The sequence below is a fragment of the Cyprinus carpio genome, chromosome A5 (genome assembly GCF_018340385.1).
Source record: "Cyprinus carpio isolate SPL01 chromosome A5, ASM1834038v1, whole genome shotgun sequence".
Taxonomy (NCBI): domain Eukaryota; kingdom Metazoa; phylum Chordata; class Actinopteri; order Cypriniformes; family Cyprinidae; genus Cyprinus; species Cyprinus carpio.
The window spans coordinates 25,943,247-25,967,355 of NC_056576.1; the positions used below are offsets into that span (position 1 = coordinate 25,943,247).

General features: G+C 38.1%; 1 long non-coding RNA gene across 1 annotated transcript; it reads left to right on the forward strand.

The window, feature by feature from the left end:
- Positions 1–868: 868 nt before the first annotated feature.
- Positions 869–23,500, forward strand: LOC122145060. Its single transcript, XR_006160084.1, has 2 exons — positions 869–1,083; positions 23,237–23,500. It is a non-coding gene; the product is annotated as an uncharacterized LOC122145060 (long non-coding RNA).
- Positions 23,501–24,109: the final 609 nt, after the last annotated feature.

Consider the following 24,109-nt stretch of genomic DNA (forward strand, 5'->3'; position numbering starts at 1 on the left):
TAAAAGTGATTTTTCGTAAATTGTTTTAATTATTGACTAGGGCTGGACAATATATCGAACGATATGATCATGCGCATCTCGACTGCAGTGGATCGCTCGGTTTTCCATGATTAGCGGTATTCCCCATCACACGCTTCGACGATTCGCTCAGCTGCGGCTCGGTGGGCCACACAGAGGACTGTAGTTTTTCGTAAAGCTTCAGAGCGAACACGGAATTCATTATCAAAGGCTTTTCAACTTCAATAAGAGGGAGTCATACGAGGCTTCTTCCAGTGATCGACGGCTTGCGTCATTATGATAGCAGCTCCGGTGTCAAAGCAGTGCTTACCAAACCAAGAATTAATTTAATATCTTACCAAGAATTAATTTAATATCTTACCAAGATTTATTTTCATAACTACAAAGGCGCGTCAACTTGAAGCGCGCTTTGGAGAGGATCGACATAACTCGTTTACCGAGGACACAAGTGCGTAATTCTCCAAATTATGACCGGTGTAACGATCAAAGTGCACTCGAGGATATAGCTTTATCCCTTAAACGTTACTTTACAGAGGATTCTGCGACTTTAAACTTCTTCAAAAATTAGGTCACTGTACCTTCACTGTGACAAATGATGGAGGCTATGAAAACACTGCCACTGGGTTACTTTACAGAGGATTCTGCGACTTTAAACTTCTTCAAAAATTTGAAAAAGAGCTTGATAATGTTTTGAGAAGACCTGTGACGGTTTTCAAAAAAATATATATATATTTGTCCTACGATTTTGGTTTAAATGTTTGAACCTTGTTTAATTACTTTTATTTTTTTTCTTTTTTTACATGAATTACGGGTAATTATGTGAAATATGTGCCTTTTTAAAAAGCCACTAAAGCTTATGAAGCAAGACAGAATAAATTACCGACCTCTTATTTGCGTAGGGCAGTGTACCCTAATTTGCATAAACATGAGTAATTTATGAATAATAAATGTCCTTGTTTTCAGCGTGATCCATTAATTTGCATATCACCACGGCACTACAGTTATTTTTCCTGTATGCTGTGCTACCATGAAGCGATAAGAGCCTGCACAAAACAGAATTAGAAGGTGAGTATTTATTGCCTTTTTACACTCTCTATAGTCTCCTGCTGTTGAGGAATTATGTATTTTAACCTAAATAACTTTTTATTTTTGCTTTTGAGTGGGCACAGGCTGTTGTATAGGCTACTTGTATGGATGTTGTCAGTATGTGGCTACAATCACTATAATGTACTAGTGCTCTGTCATTGTGTGAATTGCATAAACATGATGTTTTGTTGCATTATTGATGAGATCCAAGCTCTTGCCTTATAGGTAGCTGGGAAGATGCAAAAACTGGTAAAGTGATGGATCATGATACTCAAAGATGATACCTACTATATAAATATGTCTTCGATGGCAGCTTCTCAGACTCTCAGTGTTTTGCTGTTATCAGGTGGTCTGGTCGAATTAAAATCTCATTTCCATGTGGCACAGGTATGGACAGATAGACTGTAAGATTCCCACTTCTGAATCCATCAGAGGTCATTTGCATGATCTGTTTGTCATGCAGCAGCTGATATCTGCTGACAGCACTGCCTTCATTCTGGAAATGCGGCTTTAGGTTGCCAAGGAATTTTACAGTTTGACATTTTGTCTGTATTGGTATTTAATACAGGTGGAGATGAGTAAGATGTCTGTGGTTTTAGCCTTAAATTGTGAATTATTTTCTGGCAGATGACTTCAGTTATCAGCTGAGGTCTTTTGGTATTGTTGTTTTTTAGTTTGTTTAAACTGGGTTGTACAGAAATCAGATGTATCTGACACTGTCCACAGTGACCCAGTTTATCTTTATTTATCTTCTGTCAATATTTCCTCTCTGTATTTTGGGCAAATGATGCATACTGATGGCTATGAATAAATCAATGTCCAGGCTTGGCAAATTGATGTTGTGGAGAGATAGAAATGTCTTGTATTACTGTCGCCGTGATTAACAGCTGTCACTGTGCCCCGGTGATATGCAAGGCACAAAGTTGAAGATTATTGTGCTGAAGCTCCTTGCTGAGGTCTGACCAAATAATAAACTTATGTTGTATTCAGGCTGAAGTATGTTTTATGCACATATTGAAAGTGTATGTAGTGCTTCTTTCAGAAGTATCAACTCGGATCGTCTTGAAGGATCATTATTGTGGCATTGACCCTGCCCTTTATTTCTGTTATAATCGATTGCAATGGGCTTTGCAGTTGTGACCTTGCAACACAGAGCCCTTGAAAAATCATCCATAGGATGTACCTGCATAATGTCAGTCAACGTTACCCATCAAAATCATTGTCTATAGGCTACAAGTACTACAAAATGGCTCATTCTTATTACAAGAACATCCGTTCAGACACTCCGTTTTGGCCCTTATTTTGGCCCTGTATCACCAGTCTACAGACTCTATAGAACCCCAGCTCACTAAGCTCAGTGCAGTATGCTGGAAGATAATATGTACATTTATACCCAGTAGCACTTCTTCTTACACAGTGCAATATCTTGGACCTCTTTTATAAAATGTTGTACTTATTATTCCTCTTCAGACAAGTATAATGTATAATGCAATTACACAATTTATTATATTCATTTATTAGTTTTAGTATTTTTACATTTAGATGAAGTCATTGACAGCACTGACAGCAAAGGTAGATTTAATCTTTAATAACACGTTTTTTATCAATATATAATGTCCATTTCTTGCACTGTAGTGATGCATAAATCCACATTTAAGACGTTATTTTATTTCTTTGTTTTAATTGTTATTTTTTAGACATTAAATAATTATGTTGTCCATTTACTGTATATTGGCAAAGAAATCAATGTCTTTTTATAATTTTAATATTGTACATCCATAATATTTGATTGATCTTTTGTTGCTTTTGTTGCTGAAGTGAAAAGAACCATTTTTCAACACAGGCAAGTTTACATTTATGCTGATGATTGATATTTAGTATTTTCTCTCTCTCTCTCTCTCTCTCTCTCAACTGCTTTTAAACCCAAGTTTTTGGTTTTGGCTTTGTCATATTTGGATGTGTACCAGACACTGGCACTGAACAAAGGCAAGCCCAGGCATTCACATATCATCCACTCTTTATGCAAAATTAATGCATGCACCCCCATGACAGCATGATTTAATTTCCTCCTTTCATTTTCTGTCGCCTGTTGCCATGGACACCGACGGAGGGCTGTTGTGATATTAGCTGCTACAATATGGACAAGTGCAGCTCTCTCCATGAAGCAAACAGCTACTAAATCACATGACCTCATCAAATGTCTATTCTGCGTGCAGACTGACTGGCACTGTGCCATGATCAAGGGATGTAATGTATTCATAGCTTACTTACAATTTCAGGTTGAAAACCCGTTGACGATTTATGTCAGATGTACTGTTCGGCTCATTGGAAGTGTTATATTGACAAAACCAAACTATTTTGAAAATGCATTTGACAGAAACAATGAATATTCACATAACACGTTTTAGAGGATAGCAGGATGCTATTGGTTTGTGGTCCTCATTGCGACAAAAGCGATTGCACTAGACAGGATGGCGTCATAACACCATGTACAGTGTTGACTGTGTTGCCACCCAGATCATGCCTGCAATGACCAATTGTGTGTGTGTTTATTCGTGTGTGTGTGGAAGCGTATTAGTCTGCCAATGGAGTAAATGTATGCCTGTGAATCCAAGTGTGGAGATCAAAATGTCTCAGGTTGGCATCGGGCACCCTTCCCCCATCAGCTCCACCCCCTCCACACACACACACACACACCGCAGGTCCCATCCTAACCATCTCTCTCTAATTGGGCTCCTATCTAGATTCCTCAGCTTAATACTGCATCTTATTTGCCTCTTGTTTTCAGGGCATTTCAAGCTTTACAATGCCTACTTTAAGTTTTAGTTTAAAAACTGGTTACACGGCTAGTTTTAAAAAACACAGTTTAACACTCAACTTGAGATAAATAATGATATTGTTGCATTTTGTAGAACTGCTTATAGCTGATTAACTTCTCTATGAACTAAACCAACGCTAAACTGACTTGAGCTAAATAATGACACTTGTCTTTTAACAGCAGAATCTGAATTGTCTCCCTGAGTTTCCATAATCACTTCTGCTATTTTCCTGTTTATCTCTGTGAATCTGCTTTGACACAATCTGTATTGGATAAAGCGCTGTAGAAATAAAGGTGACTTGATTTGATTTGACACTTCGTCCACAGATGATTCATTGTTTGTTTTTAGTGCACAATTCCTTTTTCATTTCTTTGATTGTAAGATTCTATGGGAGGGTGTAATTAAATCATATTTTATCAGTTTATCTTAAAGGGACAGTTCAATAAATAATGTCCTTTTTTACTCACCCTCATGTCGTTCTAAACCTTAATGACCTTCTTTCTCCTGTGGAACACACACACAAATAAACATTTTTCAAAATATATTTTGTGTTCCACAGATGAAAGAAAGTCATACAGTTTTGGACCATAATTAGGGCTTAGTAAAATATGCCAGATTTTTAATTTTTAGGTAAACTATGCTTTTAAGTGTACAGAGCTTTTTTAAGTAGAGAATTATTTTTCCTCACTACTGGTGACTAATAAAAAATAGGTTAAGTGGACACTCCTGTATACCCAAATCTAAATTCTGACCACTCTCATTCTGACACACTTCTCAATAGCAGTGTGCCCTGTCAATATAGCTGGAGGTGAATAGATAATCAGACAGCAATCAGAAATTGAGATCTGTCATTCAAAGGCTATCTCAGTGTGGACGAAGACGTGGACGGGCAGCCTGAGAGTGCAAGCATTCATGTGAAAATCCAATCCTTCACAGTACACAGCCCTGCAAAGCCTGCAGAATGACCCTTTTATCAAAGTGCCATGTCCGTAGCTCTCCAAATAGCCAGTGCACTCTCAAGGAATAGATGCATGTACAAACCTGGCTGAGCAATGTATGACCTGTCTTCACGATGTACTGGGTTTCTGACCCTGCCGTACGTGTATTTGTGTGTTGTGAGAGTGTTTGTATGTTGTCGGTGGTATGTTTTGAAATAGTTTTCTTATGTTCAGGCATACAGGGCATTAAAAGTGTTTTTAAGTTCCTTTCACGTGTGAAAATTTAATTTTCCTGACAAAATAAGAGTCGAAATGACAGTGTGGTCATCTTAGGGCAAGAAGGGTTTACCGACATTGAGAGATGAAAAATATGCCATTCAAATATGTCATTTTCTACACAAATTGATAACAGTTGTTTCAGGGAAAAAAAAAAAGCAATATTGTACAGTAAATTATTTTAAAAGGTGTTGGTGGGGGGTGGGGGGCATTTATTTTGTAAGGGAAATAAATGTCCTATTGATTGACGTGGCTATATGACTTTTAAGCTTATGGGATATTCTTGGTTGGAAAACTATGATGGCACTCATGTCAAAGCAGTAAATAAATACATTTTAACTTTAATCACAAGATGACATACATCTGAAATATTTCCCCCCAAACAATTCCACATGATTTGCATATTTTTTTAATTCATACAGCATGCTGGTTTTATAATTTAAAACGTAGTTTCCATAATAATATTTGAGTTGTGTGTGTATGAAATGCGTGTGCCTCTGTGTGGGTTTGACTTTAATTAGACTGTATATTAAAACTGCAGATGGCCCCCTTGTGGTCATTAGTTCCAAAATGATTTTTGTAATAGACTATACTGAAAAACCAATGGTAAATCATTCATAATCTAATGAAACAACGCTGATTCTTTGCCCTTGAAAATCTGAATTTGTTTCACATCCCTTATTCTATTTTTTGATAAAATTACTTTTCAAAATAACATAGGAGTATAATATTAGATAATTAGAGTACAAAATGGGATAATACAAGAAAAATTATGATCTGTATATTCCATAACACCTTTAAATTATTTTATTTATTTTTTATTTTAAAAAGCTGCAGAGGGTTCCCACTTCCACCCCAAGATGGCGCAATGACCTCATTGATTCCCTGGGTGACTGTCCCTACAAAAATCGTCCTGATGTGCTTTTATAACATTTATAAATGTTCTCCCTTGCATGCTTTGCAACATCCTGAACATAACATACTTAAAGTACCAGGAAATCTGAGAGTTTATTTAGCTTTCCACTACTTGATTATATGTTTCTGACTACATGAGCGAGGATGGAGCTCAAACTGTTGTGAGATGACAGTCGAGTTTAATACTGTGGTGATTACAAGTGGCTGTTGATTAAGCTATTGGCCTTTATGGGCTACTCGCCTGTCTTTCTTTATTCATTGCATTCGCCCCTTTTTCTTCTTGAAAGAGACCAAATGGATCCCAGCAGGTGAAAGTAAAGAAACGTGAAATGACGCCCCTTTTCGGTTCTGCTTTCACTCCGACACAATGCCCCGTCCCACCTCTTTCTGTCCGGGTTTCCTACCTGATTAAACCTCGTCCTATGAACCCATTGATAGATGGTGTAAAACCTAAATCAACAAAAGCTGTATGAGCCCCTCTTAACATTTCAAACCCCTTTAACAGTACGCTTCAATTAGCTTTTGTTTCTTGTGTATAGTGAGCGTGTGACACAGAGAGAAAGAGAGAGAAAGCAAAAGAAAAAGAGGTCTTTTATATGCTTTAATGTAATAGTTTTCTTGCTGATTAATTCAGAGATTCAAAGGTAAAACTGGACTCTTTTTTTATTAGTTTCTGCCTGTCCTCGTCTGCCTGTTTCCCTGTAGCAGAAATCATTCCGCGTATGCTTTTATTTGTTGCGTTAAAAGGCGCAAGAAGCACATAGCAAAATTACAGAACTGTTCACGTTGTCATCAGACTTTCTGAATTAGTGGTTTTAATTTCTGGTGCCTATAAATGTGTGTAAATTGATTCTATTATCGGTGTGTTAGCAGGCCTCCTTTTTGTCATTCAAATAAGAGCTAAACTTCAAATAAGATTTTTTTCGTCTCATCCTCCATGCAGTGTTTGGTGAGTGACATGGGAACCCGTAATTGCGAGGCGGGAGGAAAAGTAAAGAAGGCAGGGCGTCGTAAAATGTAGATGCCATGCTTCTTTTCTTCAGGATTGACATCTGCATCCATGACAATTATACACATTGAAGCTTGATCAGTACTTGGTCATACTGTTTCGTCTACATCACCCTTCCTCTCGATTTATATTAATAGCCTATATGTTTTATTAGCCTGTATGTTTGGTTGGGGTATTGTATATACAGTAGCCATAGGCTACCCCCATTAAAATGTCAATTTTAAGGATTTTCGTAAATGAGCGCATAGCCGACTATCAATTTCTTTGTCTAATCAATATTTAATTACATGGAATAACCACAGTGAGTGTAAAATGTATTTGAAGCAATGCATTTATGAATGCTATTTAATATTTTATTGGATTTGGGGGAAAAAAATGTTGTTGTTTTTTCCTTGTATATTTGTTGTGATCTATTTCCCCCAACTGTGATATCTTAGCATGAATTCAACATTTACAGTTTAATACTCACAGATATATTTGAGGAACTGTTAATGTGAAGCAGTGAGAACTTGCCATTAAAAAAATAAAATAAAATAAAAACTAAAATTGAAATAACATATTTAATGATCAATACACACAACAATAAATAACAAATATTACAATATAATATGAACTATGCTACAGTATAATACACGAATAATATGCAGTAACAAAAATCCAGATCTTTAACATTTTATTTGTCATTTTCTCCTTAATCTTAATTCTGGCTAAATCAAGTTTTTGAAAGGCAAGCAAGTAAATTATGGCATTAGTAGGGTATTAACAATAAGGGTCAATTCCTTGTGAGGCAATACATGTGATAACTTTGTGTGCTGGAGATCAACATTTGAGCCATTATTCTCTGAAATTCTTCTTCCCCTCTGTAGCTCTCAAATCTCATTTGCATATTCAAATATTTCATTCATATTCAAATATGGAACTTGAAAATGTGTTACCCAGGTTTGACGCAAGTGATGCTAAAAACATCAATTTATGGGCAACACATGGCTGATTATGACTCACCATATTTAAACAAGCTCAAATGAGATTTAAAAGATGTGTTTAAAAACTGAGATTAAATAACTATAATTAAAAAACTAAATTAAATAACTAAATTTAGCTTCTGAGACAGAAACATACCATGTGTTTCAGAAGTTGTTTTGTTGTTGTTTAATTTGACTATCCCTGGTCCCCTCTACTTTCATAGTATAGCAAAGAAAGACGGTCATATGGGGTTGGACCAACATGAGATAGGGTACATGATAATGGAAATGTCAAATTTTGTCTTTTGTCTTAACCTATAGTCAAAAAAAAAACAAATACAAAATCCTTCCTATGACCTTCACACTATGATTTGCACTACTCTGAGATTTTTACAGAATTATGTAAGTAAATTTAATATGTAGTTATAGACAGCAGCTTTGCATAGTTTACCAATATCTCTCCCTTTGTTTTAACTGATGATCTGATTGATCTGGAGAAAAATGGATGGGCGATGTCAGTTGTTACCAGAGGGGTGAGGTTGGCACACCCACAACCCTGTGGTCACCTCCAGGCATGCTATCACACACTGACAGGCAGGCGTGATGCCACGGTACTTCACACAAACATAGCCACATTGACAGCCGACTGACCCAGGCTGACAGCACCAGGAAGAAGAAGAAGGGGGGAAGGCAGAAGTTCTCCATGGGTCCGTCACGGTATGAGCGTGTCGGGGTGTCAACAACTATTTTTCCCCGTAGCCCCCAAACCCTCTGCATCAGAACACAGTCACATATCCAAACATCTGTGACCTTACCGGACACGGGTCACTGTACATTAGCACTCAAGATGGCTGCAGTGGCTTTCTATAGCCTAAATGCAGTATGTCCATGTCATTACTGATGGGTTGAGCTGAAAGACTTGTAGACAGAAGATAGGATCTAACGTGATTTAATTAAGTTAATAACCAGACTAGAATGGATGTGGCTCTGTGCCAGCTAAGCATCTATTTTATGATGCATTGGCTGTATGTCAAAGGTGTAGTCACAAAAGCTTGGGCTGGACCAGAGCCTCTTATGCGTTTTATCTGTCTTCATTATAATAACATGCTATAGTATGTGGGCTTAGCAGTTAACAGTTAGTTCATGAATTCACCAGTCAATAGAGCCTTTCAATTATGCTGAGACATACCATAGAGAGCTCTGTACTACCCATGGCTCTTTTGTCAAAGAATGTGCTTTGAAATCATTCTATAGAAAGACTCCAATGATAAAAATGTGCAGAAACTTGTGAGTGAAAAATTGGAATGAAATGACATCACTGATCATACAGTGGACTTTTATTTCAATTTGAGACAGCAAGGCCATCGTCTGTTTTCATCCTGTTTATATGTGGGAAGGGAAGTGGAGGAACCACATTGTCTTTATGTTTACGAGAGAGAGCGGTATACTCTATGATTCCCCTTGAAGTTTCAAGAGATGCCAGTGAAGATGCAGGCCTCTGAAGTTGATAACCCCAGCATCATGTGACAAGCAGATGAGAATGACTGAAGCGTTCAAAGCTCTGTTGAGATCCCCCCTCATTAAAGAGCAAACTCTTAGCTCTTCTGTAAAGAATCCTTAAGGAAGTTGACCTCCATGGTAAAAAAAAAAAATAAAGAAAAGAAAAAAGAAAGGTGAGGGTACAGGCAAAGTGAAAAACAAACATCCACACAAAGTAAAATTTCCTGCTATAAAGCTCAAGATCCTCTTGCTTTTAATGTTCATTTAAAGAAAGGTTGAGAGAAAAAGAGAGACAAACATTAGAGTGAGAGTGAAGACTAAAAACAGTTTACACAAAGTCACACAACACAGTAAGGAAGAATCATATAGAACGTAAAAATGATGGACACAAATGTGGAGTATCATAGCTTTGTCCAACTCCAGATGTCTTCTATGTTAGTGTCTTTTTGGACTTTTAGGTCTATTCTCCATGGATTAGTCTTTAGCACCAGGTGTTTCCAGTTCCATGCACACTACAGGGTCCTTAGTTTGTGGTAAGAATTATCAAAGGACTGATAGTTTATCCCCTTCATGCTGAGATGATGACAATACTAACCCTGTGCTGGAACCAAGTGTTTTGAGCTTCATCTTGTGTAGGCACCAGATTGAGCCTCTTCAGGTCCCTCAAGCCCATTGAAGCAGGTTGCTGACTGTCTCTAGGTGATCAGAGGTTGTTGAAGGCATGGAGCCTTGCTGACAGGCATGAAAGGGCCAAGGATCACCTGTCACCCGCCTCATCACATCAAAGTCCGGATAGAAGCCTACACACCATAGAAGCTCCTTGTGTGAGGGATCTGCTCATGAATATACTGGGCAATCTGATCCCTTTTATTAGTGAGATAATGATTTTGTGGGTTGTGTGTTGAGCATGGATGGCACACGATAAACTACCACCCCTCTTGAAGTATGTGTGCTTTCAGCAGGAATATTTTTTAGGTCTTTTTAATGGTATCATCATCTTCTTATTAGGGGTAAGACCCGTAAGTGCTAAAGTGAAAGAGGCTTGTGGTGTCCAAAACCCCCCCGAGCCTTTGCTTTTACCCCTTAATCCGCTGGCTAATAAGTTCATAGCCAGTCCATATGCTCTGGTGCTGTTCAGGAGGGAGAAGTGATGCCCCATGCTACTTACACCGAGCGGACCCATTTCTCAGGTACCTCTCCTACTGACCGACCTTTTGTTCTATCGGATCAGTCCACTCCACAGCTAGAATAGTCTGAATTGATTAGCCCTGCACCGTATAATTGCCAGCAAATCCCACTGAATCGTTTCCCATCCATTTGAAAAGGACAATGTTCGTTCTTTTTCTCCCCAGCTTTTCTTGGCGCCCCTCCCCCATTACCCTCCTTTTCATGCCACTTGGTTTGTCTCCCGCCCCACACCCCAAGCCACCTCTTCGAGGTAAGACGAGAAGGGGGGAGGGCTGGAGGAGAAAGTGCTCCTGTTCCGGACGAGCCCCCTATCCGAGAACTGGCAAAGGATGAAAGCAGGCGGCGGGTGGACGTGTTCTAATCCGTCACCCTGGAGTGTGAGTGGCGGCCTGATCGGAGTCCTTACCTGCCGGTGCACAGTCAGGGTTGGGAGGACAGTGGGAGGAATTCAGGGAAGGGGGAAGAGCTGGGGTATAGTGTGAAAAGGAACTGTGGGGATATGCACAGGATTATTCAGAGGCCCAGGCGCCAGTGTCAACTGCCCCATGCAGCTCTACTTATTCAGTTGAGAGGCCCAAAATTTTAGGTCGGGCAAAAGTTCATCAGTCTTACTGAGAATATTGTTATGTTGGAGTAGACCTGGAGGGCCGTTTAAGTGTGCCATGTCTGTAACAAAGGCTATTTTTAACGTTTTACTTTGAGATGGCCTTTTCTGGACCCCAATACACAGCTACAATTCAGGTCTCTCTCTTCAATGTTTGTGACCGTTCCACATTGTAATTTAATAGTCCACAATTTTAATGTCATACATCATAAGTCCTGCATCAGCCATTAGCTGAGATATCTTGCCCAGAAATTAATATGACCCACCTTCACGAGACTGACAACACGCGGGTTTTACCATTATCCTTGAGCCGGGCAGAATATCTTTCATGAGTTTTGAGATGTACAGACTTTGTTTATTAGGTCATCATTAATAAGATGCATTCCAATAAAGTCAAATGTCTAATTAACATGCTTTATCATCTTCATGCATCATGCACCTCACCTTGAGGATTGCTTGCCTTTCATGAGAATGATCTAAACTATAATCTCAAAAGCTTTGAATAATTGTATGCCAAACTGGGGTAAATTGACAGCTTTGATAAAAATATTTGTTAAAGGTTTTAATCCATATTTGAAAACTCTATACAAAAAATAAAAAATAAAAAATGTTGCCATTCTCTTCTAGTTCTTCAGCCATTGGGGCAGTTCCTTTGGGAAAAGGTCATAGGTTAAGGTTGTTAAGGGCTGTGACCATTCCCATCTTTGACCAGACCTGTGTTTAAGCTCAAACAAGCTCCTAGATAGTAGGCCCTCATGGGGTTTTAAGAAACACAAGGCCTATTGTCTGTTCTGAGTGCTGACCACAAACAAATTGTGTATGTTCTTCGAACATGACCCTGGGGGCCACGTGCTGGGGATGTCTGAATAATGAGATGGTCACTGAATCACACCCATTGGGAGTGTGAGGACACTTAGAGATTGTTTTGCTGTTGATTTTTTATTTTTATTATATATATTATATATATATATAGATTTTTTTTTTTTTTTTTTTTTTTTTTTTTTTTTTTTTTTGCAAAATGCTTAAATTGAAGAGTTAGGATATTGTAACCCTGAAAATGTAGTGTGCAATTTAAAACTGAATCTACACAGTTTTTTGTGTGATTGTATTCAGCTTTAATTAACTCAATTATAGGAAATAAATAATGAACAGTATCAATCTGAGTTGATAATTGGGTTTACTCTGTGGCATTCTCTACTTATTTCCAAGTTCATCCAAATGGCAGGTAATGTCCTTTTCACAAGGAGTCTGTGACATTGACAAGAACCCTGGCTAAAAGTCATATTGGTAGTGATCACTAAAGTGGTTGATTATGAGCTGGTCAAGCAAGCCCCTCCCTTTCCACCCAAAATGAGCCATTTTACCAGTTTATTTATTGACTTAGGTTCATATGGAGGGCAGGTCAAATAGAATGGTTGACATCCCATGGGTCAAAGGTTAAATGACCAGGACCCATATTCACTAAACATCTTAAGGCTAAAAGTAGCTTATAACTCGCCAATTTAGGATTCCTCAATTTTTGTATTTCACAAAGCACTTAAGCGATAAAACTAGCTCCTAGATCTGTGAAACATTAGGAGTAGTGAAGAGGACTCCTAAGTCACTAAGACCAAGCCACAAACTATCCAAAAATGGCTGTTGCCGGCAATCTGCCTCGGAGCGTAAACATTTTAGAAATATTTGACGATAATGAGCTTTTATAAAGGTATCACCTTTGGTTTTGAAGGTTATCCCAACTCTAAATTTTCCTTTGATTATATCCTTGATTTCATTAACCAGTTTGGGCAAGAAGTAACAGCTGTTCTTGTGTCCAGTTTGGTTTTCTTTTGCGTTTGCATGTCTTACTATCAGCCATGATTATTCTACTCTGTTAATTAAAATGCTGTGTATAGGCATATTCACTAATTATGAGAGGAATACGTGTAAGAGGCTGACAATTAGCTGAACACATACTTATTTAATTAGTGACACTTAGCCTGCATTTTAAAATTTGAATGTGGCAACATTTTTTTTTAAACCTTTATCTTTACTATAAAACTATGAGACTACTATGAATAAATCTCTGACAGAAACTATCAGCCAATCACTGTGTGCATAGTTAGTAAGCATGCTAACAACATCCATAGCAACGAGGTCAACCCTGCCCTTACTCGTAGCTTAAGACTTCTCTCTATTCCTTAGTAAAAGTTTGTCTCAGCAGCTTTGTGAATAGGTTTTAAGAAAAAACTCTGTTAAAAACTTGTACTATATGGGCCCAGGACTGTTTACAGGGACAAGAGTTCAGTTCATGATCATTATAAAAGACAGCCATCATAAAAACTTGGATCTATAAGACAGTGTTTGGCCTTAAGATGTGTTTAACAAGGTGGTCTTTTATTCTAAGAACTGTGTGAAATAGTTGGAGAACACACAGTTAGTTTGTAAGTAACACCTAATTTCCCTTAATAAGCCTGATCAGTTCTGAAACAGTAGATCCTCATCAAGATGTGAATATGTTTAAATTAATATTTAACCTCTGTTTAGCTGGTCTCTGCTGACATGAACAAAAGGGGTCTCCTGGGACACTTTCTAAGGTTCACTGCCCTACTTCATTTCAGCCATCCATCAGTCACTTTTCCCATGTTCCCTATTGTCCCTCAAAGAGTGGCTCTTCTAATGTTTGACCCAGTGAGGGTGGGTGCTAGGTGAATGACAGACCTGGGGTGTGAGCCTGCCTTGCAGCTTAAGTTCTTGAATGGCTCCCTTGGAAACTGAGTAACGGGGAGTGGTGGAGTTGCCCAGGACAGCGTGTGGTTATTTTCCAGCTTGCTGCCCCTTTAAAGGCCTTCAGCGCACAGGTTCTGTAATCAGTGCATTGAGGAGGGGTTTCTCTTTGACTGTGCATGTGTATGAAAGATGGAGAGATAAAAAGCATGAAAGTAGAAAAAGCAAGGCCTGATGGGAAAGTAGGGTAAAACTGTTGGAGAAGCAAGATGAGATCACTGCAGTGGTGATGTCATTGCTGCATGGTTGGCTAGGATTGGCCCATGTGCTCTGAACAGCCAATAATGAGGGGAGAGTGGCAGTCACATTAAACTACTTGAACCATCTGGAACAATACAAGGAAATGTGAACATGTCTGGTCAGATAAATAAAAGAATAAATATATATGACTAGTCTATAAAAGATATCTTCACCTTCAGTATCACTGTAATTTACAACATACATACTCAAAGCGAATATTAACATTGCCTGTCAATCTCAGGCCACACAAAACAGCTAAATAATATTTCACTAGTCATTTACTTGCTTTTCTCTAACATTTCAACATTCAAGATGTTTGTTTCACATTTCAGGTAAAAAGGAATTCTTATTTGAAATATTCACACAGTATAAATATATGCGTAGCTGTCCTGTATAAATTCATATCTGCCTGAGTTCACAGTGTGCATCACAGCTGTCTCTGTCCAGTAATTGATTCCTTTACTGTCAGCCATTTTCTCATTCACGTCCTGCTCCTCTTTCCATTCTGCATCCCATCTTTAGCATGGGCAGCTAACGGAGGCAGATTTATCTGCATCACCCTTCCATAATGTCAGAGTAAATATTCATCCAGATGGCCAAGGTTCCCACACCATTACTGGGGTGCTCACTGATAGCCCCGCTGGTACAATCCTTAAAGGGATTGTTCAGAAGAATGAATGGAGCCAGAATACCGAAGGGCACAGAGTTGCCCAGACAAAAGTTTAAATGTTATTAGTCGAGTGCAGAGACTGTCCAGTGAGATAGATACAAAAAGATGGTGTTAGTGACAGTGATTTAAATATCAACACAATCTATTACTGTTAGGCTATAGTTTAAAAATGCTGTTTGTATACATTAAAAAAAAATATATGGCTAGTCATTAATCCATAATACTAATACATGACATAGAAAATGTGATGGCCCACCACTAATAATATTTTAAACACCCACAACCCACATTTCCTGTAAGAAGCCATTCTGGAGTGATATATTATACAGGGATACTCCACCCCAAAATGAAAATTTTGTCATTAATCACCATGTCGTTCCAAACCCGTAAAAGCTCCGTTCGTCTTTGGAACACAATTTAAGATATTTTGGATGAAAACCTGGAGGCTTGAGATTGTCCCATAGACTGCCAAGTAAATAGCAGTGTCAAGGTCCATAAAATGTATGAAAGTTGTCTTCAGAATGCTCCATCTGCAATCAGACGTGCAATCTGGGTTATATGAAGTGACGGGAACACTTTTTGTAAGCGAAGAAAACAAAAATATCAACTTTTTTCAATAATTCCTTTGTCAACGGCCTCCTCTGTCCATATCACCGTATGCTGTTTATGCTCTTCTGTGTCATCCCCACCACAAGGATGCGCTATTTTTATTTTAAATCAAAGCTAAATACACGTAGAAACAGTGCATCCTTGTGGTGGGGATGACACAGAAGAGCATACGCAGCATATGGTGATATGGAAAGACACAGAGGAGACTGTTGACAAAGAAATTTTTGAATAAAGTGTTCATTTTTGTTTCTTCACTTACAAAAAGTGTTCCCGTCGCTTCATATAACACAGATTGCACGTCTGATGGCAGATGGAGTATTCTGACGACTTTAATACCTTTTATGGACCTTGACACTGTTATTTACTTAGCAGCCTCAAGCCTCCAGGTTTTCATCCAAAATATCTTAAATTGTGTTCCGAAGACGAACGGAGCTTTTATGGGTTTGGAACGACATGGGGGTAAGTGATTAATGACAAAATTTTTCATTTTGGGGTGGAGTATCCCTTTAACGTTGGTATGAAATGAACATTCATCCCATCAATTTTCTAAATGCAGTTTATCTTATTGTGAATGTACAGTAATTTAATCCACCTAAACCCCACTCCTGCAAGCTCACGTTCATCTTCCTCCACATCACACATTCCAATCAACAACTGATGGGCAGAACTAAGACCCCTCCCCTACATTTTTTTCTTTTCTGATAATCCCCATATATTACATAATACGCAAGAAAAGATCTATCTGTACTTCTATTTCATTGTGACGTTAACCGTCTCTGTTATTATAAAAATATTTGATGGTGGTCTTGGGTGCATTAAAAGATCCAAACCTCGATTGTTTATTAAATCCATTTAGTCCTACAGATAGCTATACATTTAATTGGTGACCTGTGAGATATGTATTTGTTTAGATTTCCTGAGGGGTTATCTACATGATGATTATGAGGTAAATCTGTGTTTAAGTGTGTGTGTGTGTGGTTTGCACTATTGCTTTGTGTCATGCTGGGAGCCCCTTCTGAGAGGCACTGCACAACACTGAGGTGGGTGCAAATGCAATGGCTTTCATCTCCTCAGGCACTCGGCGGGGAATCACAGTATTTATGAGTGTGTGTGTGTGTGTGTGTGTGTGTGTGTGTGTGTGTACATGTGTGTGTGAGAGTTGGGAAAGCAGTGAGGATGCAGTGACTGTCATTTGAAGCTAATTAAGGGTGGCAAAAATATTGAATTTCTGTATCTCAGACCTCACATCTGGGATTGTAACACTGGTAATTCAATATATTGGTATCAGTTAGGAGACAAGTGAAAACTCATTCAGCGCATTTGTACTTTAATCAAAAGAAAGTCTGTTCAGTTTTTCACAGGCCTTTTTGGACATCGTAAGCTTCCATAGGATCAAAGCTATGAGACATAACAAAGCTATGAGAAATCTGCTGATACCGTCCTCCTTTGAAGGACATCTCCTCTCCCCAAGAGTGCGTCTGAGTCTATCATCCACTGCGACTCCCTTCTGTGCAGTGTATGGGGGAAAATGCACACGTGAAAGCGGCCACACGTGAATCTCAGAGGTTGCCCACGGCTACAGTGCAGGCAACTAATCCGCAGTACACCTTTTGCTTGCTCAGATTCCACTTGCGGTTGGGCAGAACATTTTAGCCCCTGCAGTGTGCCGAAAGGCAAGAACTGATACCTGCGGAGGAAAGCATTTGCTTCTTGGTCTCTGTGCTTTCTTTTGCTCAGCTTTGATTTCGCTCATCCCTAAATCAGTGACAGGGCATTACAGACCTTTTTTACCTTTGACTTATAGGTAACATCTCTGTAGAAGTGCACTGATCTCAGTCTGGCATGTAAGATTAGGTGTAGTTTTAGTCTTAGTCTGAGGTCTGTTATATCCATAATCTGAGGTCTTTCTCTCCATCAGGAAATATCAGATTTTTTCTCATATTCAAAGTCAGTCAACTTGGTTGTCATGTTAACTCTTCTACCAGCCAAGAGGCAAATGTGGGGGAAGAGCAGAAGGCAAGAGATGAAATGATAAGCAACAAGCAGAATTTCTTGAATGTATATGTGTCTTTGTCAAAGCTCAGTCTGAGTTTGTCTAGCCAGAATCAAATTCAACAAGTGTTCTTAATGGTGTCTTATGACCTTAAAGAGTTTGGAGAGTTTGTCATCTCTAACTTATGAACATAGATATAGCCTAGTTATTCTAGTATTTAAAGAGTTACATCTTACTCAAATTAAGATTAAACATGATACTTTAAACAAGATTATACAATAATAGTAAAACAGTATAAAAATTAAAACTAATATATATTTAACTGTCCTAAACTTTGGTTATATGACTCTGAAAACCGGAGTAATGGCTGCTGAAAATTCAGCTTTGTCATCACAGGAGTAAATCACTGTTAAAATAAATAAAAATAGACTAGTTATAGTTAGAATAGTTTTAATATATATATAAAAAAACAAACAGTTATTTTAAATTGTAATAATGTTTCAAAATATTACTGTTTTGCTGTATTTTTGATTAAATGAATGCATCCTTGGTAAGCATAAGAGACTTAAAAAAATGTTTGGATGGTAGTGTACACACACACACACACACAAACACACACACACACACACACACACACACACACACACACACACACACACACACACACACACACACACACACACACACTGCACTTAAGAAAATCAGACCCTTAGATCCTTCAGGTCTGAATCAAATCAAGGAGTCAAAAGGAGGATAGCTAGTTGAGGTGTTTTCCTGTCATTTACCGTTCCATTCTGGATCTGAGAAGAGGATTCAGCAACTAAGGTTCTGTTGGCGTTGCTGTTGAGCATGCTCTAATCTGAGTTTGGGGGATAAAGGAGCTATTCTGTCTTCTAGAATTCTCTGTAGATTTTGCTGTATTCTTACTTCAGCTCTTGTCACCTTTCTACGGTGAGAGTCCTTATTATAGATGGCACCACTCTCCAAGCTTATTCAGAGATGTGAGGGCTGGCTTGATCATTAGTCACTGTGGTAAAGGGCCACATCAAAGTAGCTTCCAGTCATGCTCTGGTACCTAAAGGCCTTTACTTGGAAAGGATCTCAGTCTACCTGCCTGTTGTAAAATCATTATTGAGGAATTTTATGAAAATCATTGGGCAAAGCATTTTTACACTATGCTTAATTAATTTCCACACACTTTCTTTTCACAAGGGGAATGAGAATCCTAGCTAACTTCGTGCTGTACATGACCAAAGAAAAACACTTTTTTAACAATGCAGTAGTTCTTTAATCAAGTCAAAGTCTCATTAGTGTAGCAATTGGGTGCCAAACTCAGTTCCTGGAGGGCTGCAGCTCTGCTCAAACATACAGTAAATATGAAGTTTTCAAATAAGCCTGGAGGACTTGATTAGCTGGAACAGGTGCATTAAATTAGGGTTGAATCTAAACTCTGCAGGGCTGTGGCTTTCCAGGAACTGAGTTTGACACCCCTGGTCAAGCAGTACAGTTTTTTATAGCGTGCTATAAGATAACTTATTTTAAATCCTACTAATAAATATATAAAAATAAAGAAATTAAAGTCATTATAGGGAATAGAGCAGGTTTGACAATTTAATAATTCCTAGTCTTTAAAGGAAAAAAATCATGAGTTTTGAGATAATTTTATGAAATTTGACTAGACTGACCAGATTTAGATGTAAATGTGTGATTTTTTTCTTACAAAAAAAGGATCAATTCGCTACAGGAGGCCTTTGCTCACCCCCCTGGAGCCATGTGAGGCACTTTTTTATTATGGATGGATGCACTTTATTTCACTTCTTTTGGACTGAGGAACTGCAACACCTGCTGACTGCCATTAAACAGCTTGGAAGATCAAAGAATGTTTATTATACCTCCGATTGGATTCTTCTGAAAGAAGGAACTCATATACGCCTAGGATGGCTTGAGGGTAAATAAGGAGAGTTAATAATGGGCTTATTTTCACTTTTGGATGAACTAACCCTTTAATACTACTAATGATAGAATAAAATGTCTTTACTTAAATTATTTTTACTTAAATAATCTAAATATAATATTTTAAAAGCATCTAGTGTGCTCCTTAATTTCTTTTAGCAGTATTTAAAATAATTTAACCATCAAATGTGGAGCCCTTTTCATTTGGCCAGCATATTAAGAATATATAAACGTGGAGACACTTTCTACTTTCCTTTTTCTAGAGAGCTTTTATCCTCAAGTAAGGCATAAATGACAGTCGAATGTATCTGTGGCACAAGGCAGTAATGATTGCATGAAATTACAGAGGCCTCAGCAGGCCTCCCCCTCCCTATCTCTCAGGTAGCTGGATCAGCTCTCACCCCTGCCTTCTTTTCTCTCTCTCCCTTCTTGCCTCTCACAAGCTATTCAAAGGGAATGTATAACTGAATATGTGATGGAGCGGGTGTCTTTCAAGGGCCAGAGCTAATGAGACGTTTTACCTTGAAATCAGAGCAAGACAGGAGGAGACCCTGTTGAGCTGAGCTTGCATAGGGGGATCACAATTGGGTTTGGATCCTTCAGTGAAAGAGAGAGAAAGAGAGATGGTGTGATCCAATCCAGACAGGAATAATGCTCTCAAACCAAAGTGGATTATGACAGGAGAACATTTTCAAGTGACAAAGTGACCCCACAAAAGACGCTGGCTTGTTCAACGCTAACATTGACCCGCTTCCTTTTGTTTGCTTTTGTCCTGAGTGACATCCATACATCAGAGTTAAATCTGTAAGTCTTGGCTTTCAGGTGAAAGCAACAATTACTCTCACCTGGAGAGGCACAAACTGGAATGGGGTTGGATGTAGGTGATGAGAAGGAAGCGAACAGGTACTCTTGACAGTTAGCGGTGCCAGCATGGATCAGAGAGCCATGTTATATGAGGCCAGGGATGAAAGGGGACAGGAGATTTGTGTTCTGAGGGGTCCTCTTTTTAATCAGGGGCCCAAAGAGATTGTAGCAGAGCAGGCCTCTAACCAGTGTCATGCTAATAAAAGAGTATAAAATGTGAATGGAGGGTGCAGCTAGTTATCTACACTCCGATTAATGCGGTACAGGGAGCGAGATGCTTATTTATGTAGCATTGAGGAGAAGGGAGGCGGGAATGCTGAAGTGTGGGGGAAGGGTAAAGAGGAGCAGCCTAAGGCCGTCCGTCTTTTGTGCAATTGTATATGTGCGTACAAAGCCATACATCTAATCTACATTGCGTGAATGCTAATCACCGCATGGGATAATGAAAGTCATTTTGGGCCATGTCATTTTTTTTTTTTTTTGAAAGATGATGGGGGACATTATTTATTTTTCTTAAAACAACACGGCAAGTAATGGGTGGTAATTAGCAGCAGTTAAGTTGCTATGGCAACATCATTTTATTCTAGAAAAACATGCAGTTTTATGATTTAAATAATTGTACAGTTCACCAAGATCTCAAGCATGGAAATAAAGGACTTTAAATTAGCCAGTTCACTAAAAATTACCTCTTTTCAGCAGTTATGTTAGGAGCTCGAGACCCCTTGACCTTCGATGTCTGGCATAGTCCTAGTCCCTGCTTTCCCAGACAATCCTGCAAACGAACCTGTGTCAAGAGGCTTAGCATATGGCCCCGGGCCTTTCCTATTGTCTGGAGTGGCGGGGCAGGATGGGCCACCATTATTGTCACCATTGTAAGATTGGCAATGTGTCTGGAGGAGCAGACACACGGCAGTGCGAACTGATCCCAGCAACTGCTTGTGCCCTTTCCCACCAACCCACAATCACATATCACACATCGGTTTCACAAATGTTTCCTTGCCTGGTCATTGTTAATGTCAAGGCCCAAATTTTGGGCAGAACTACTAAAGTCATTATGTTAACCGAGACCCTGTCATGTACTTTAATTAACATGCTTTGAATGAGTCTTGTAAACGTCTCTGTCAAATATATTGAATCAGAAATCGACAAATATATCTCATTAGAAGCAGGTTAAGTGGTTTGCAATCCACACAGATTGCTTACACTAACTATATGTCAAGCTATTTCGTGAATATGATTTTGTCAGATTTAACTTTCAGCTGTCAGTTGGTGAATAATGAAAATATTTGTTTAGTGGTACTGCAGAACATATTAGCCACAGTTCTTGTACCGTCCTAAAAACCACCTAAAACTACTCTGTGTGTTTCACTACACTCTAAACTGACAGGAAAATAATGAATCACACACCCCCGGCAGATGATGAGGTATCTAAAGCAGCTGGTTAAAATGAGTTTCTGTCATTTCAGGAGCTTGATCTAAAATTCTCATTCATCACCTTTTTAGGACAGGAAGATGCCGATGGCAGAACGTATTCTTGTTTGATTTGTTGAAACTGACACTCTGTGAGTAATTTTGAACATAAAGACATTACAATTATGAAGTCAATTTATTTTCCATATTAAAATCATTTCCACTCGCACCCCTTCATCACCCTCTATGGCAAAGCTTTGTTGAATAATTTGGATGTACAGTTATATTTTACATTAGGTCACAGAGAATTTTATCCATTAATATGACTATAAATAAAGCCTAATATTGTAACACACTATAAAATAAGGTTCCATTCAATAACATTAGTTAACTATATGAACTGACAATGAAAAATACTTCTAAAACATTTATTAATCTCAGATCATCTTAATTTCAACATTTACTATTACATTATTTAAATAAAAAGCAGTATCTGCTAATATTATTTGGATCTGAGCTAGCATGAACTAACAATGAACAATTGTATTTTTAGTAACTTACATTAATAAAGATAAATAAATACTGTTAACAAATGTATTGCTCAACAACATTAATTAATAGGATGTTATTGTAAAGTGTTAATGCTTTATTTTATTGGTATTTTATTAATAAATAATACTTCATAATATTATTAGCTTTAGTAGTGTCCAGATAATTTCTGTGCTCTTTCCTGTAATGCAAACAATTTATTACAAATTCATATTCATGTACATATAAAAATAAGAATAATAATATTCATTAACACAATATAAATATATATAATTTTCTAAATCCACATCCGTCATAGTCTATTAATTAAAAATATTTGCCATTATGATTACACATAACACATATGTGTCTAATTCACAACCTTTGGGAGGGAAACACAAAATTATAAATTAAATTAAAGAAGGAAAAAAATAAACATGGATAAAATAACCATGGATTAAAAAAAATGTTTGTCACAAATTATATATTTTTGACAAGCATTTTTTAAAGAATTAAATTACTTTTAATAACTACATTTAATGAGTTTAAAGCCAGGTTGGCTTACTTATATTGCTGGTATTATTAAGATTAAAAAGTAATTTAGGTCATGCAAAAAGAATTTGAGCTATGAAATAATGTGATATGGCATATTCTTATTGGGACACTAAAAAATCCTGCATTTAGAGAGAAAGCCCCACCTTGCATGTACCATCTTAATTAAATTGTTGCTAGGTAACAGAGGCAATCTTCTGGCAAATGGGCAGGCTTTAGCTAAGTGAGTAGGGGCCATTCACACAATAGCGGCACATCACCTTTTTGCCGCTCTTGAAATACGTCCCTTGCAAACTTACAGACTAATACAGAACAACCCTTATTTCCCCTGTCTTTCAGGCCAGCAAACAGAGGACACAATATGAGTTTCTCACCTCCAGTGGTGACTTATGGGGAGTCAGCTCCTATGGCCTAGACGGAACATGCCTCCAGCCACTGCACCCGGCAACTATCTCCAGCGGCAACAATTCCCCAATGACAAATACTTCTGTATAGGATCCTCACTATAGCCACACATATACCAAGACTAGCCGCACAAGAGCAGGGCAGAAAAGTGGTCATGTCTGTGATTGTTGAAATAAATCTCATGTATGAAGCAACTTCTCTCTGAGCAGCAAAGTTTTCTTTCTTTCTTTTTTTTTTCTTCTCAGATAGGCCTCCATATTGTATTGATAACAGGTGCAACTAAGCACATCCTATGTTTCTTTATACATTGTCCCCATAAAATCACAACAAAATTACAAACAGAAATAATTCTAACAAAAATAATCCACGCTAACCACTATCTAATTACTGTTTCCTTTTTAGGCAATAATACTAGCCACTATTTCACTAGAAGGCAAATTTAATAATAATAATAATAATAATAACAGCATAAAGTATTTTCCTATTTAATTAACACATTTACACAAATGCATTGGTTAGTCAGCACAGCTTTTTGTTTTTATTCATTCATGTTATTTTTAAACGGACAAGGCTCTCTGATTCATATGAAAGGTTGTCAGCTTTAGTGACTTTTAATAATGAAACTCACTAACAGGTATTGGTACTCCGTTTCCACTCACACATACATTGAGTATCTTCAGTGATAGTGCTGGTGTGCAGGAATCTAAATGGCGGTGTCCCACGGGGGCTTCGGGTGACTGCTTGCTGACCTTTGCTGCCCTCTGACCACTAGCCACAGTTCAGACAAGAGGCACAAGGGACACATCA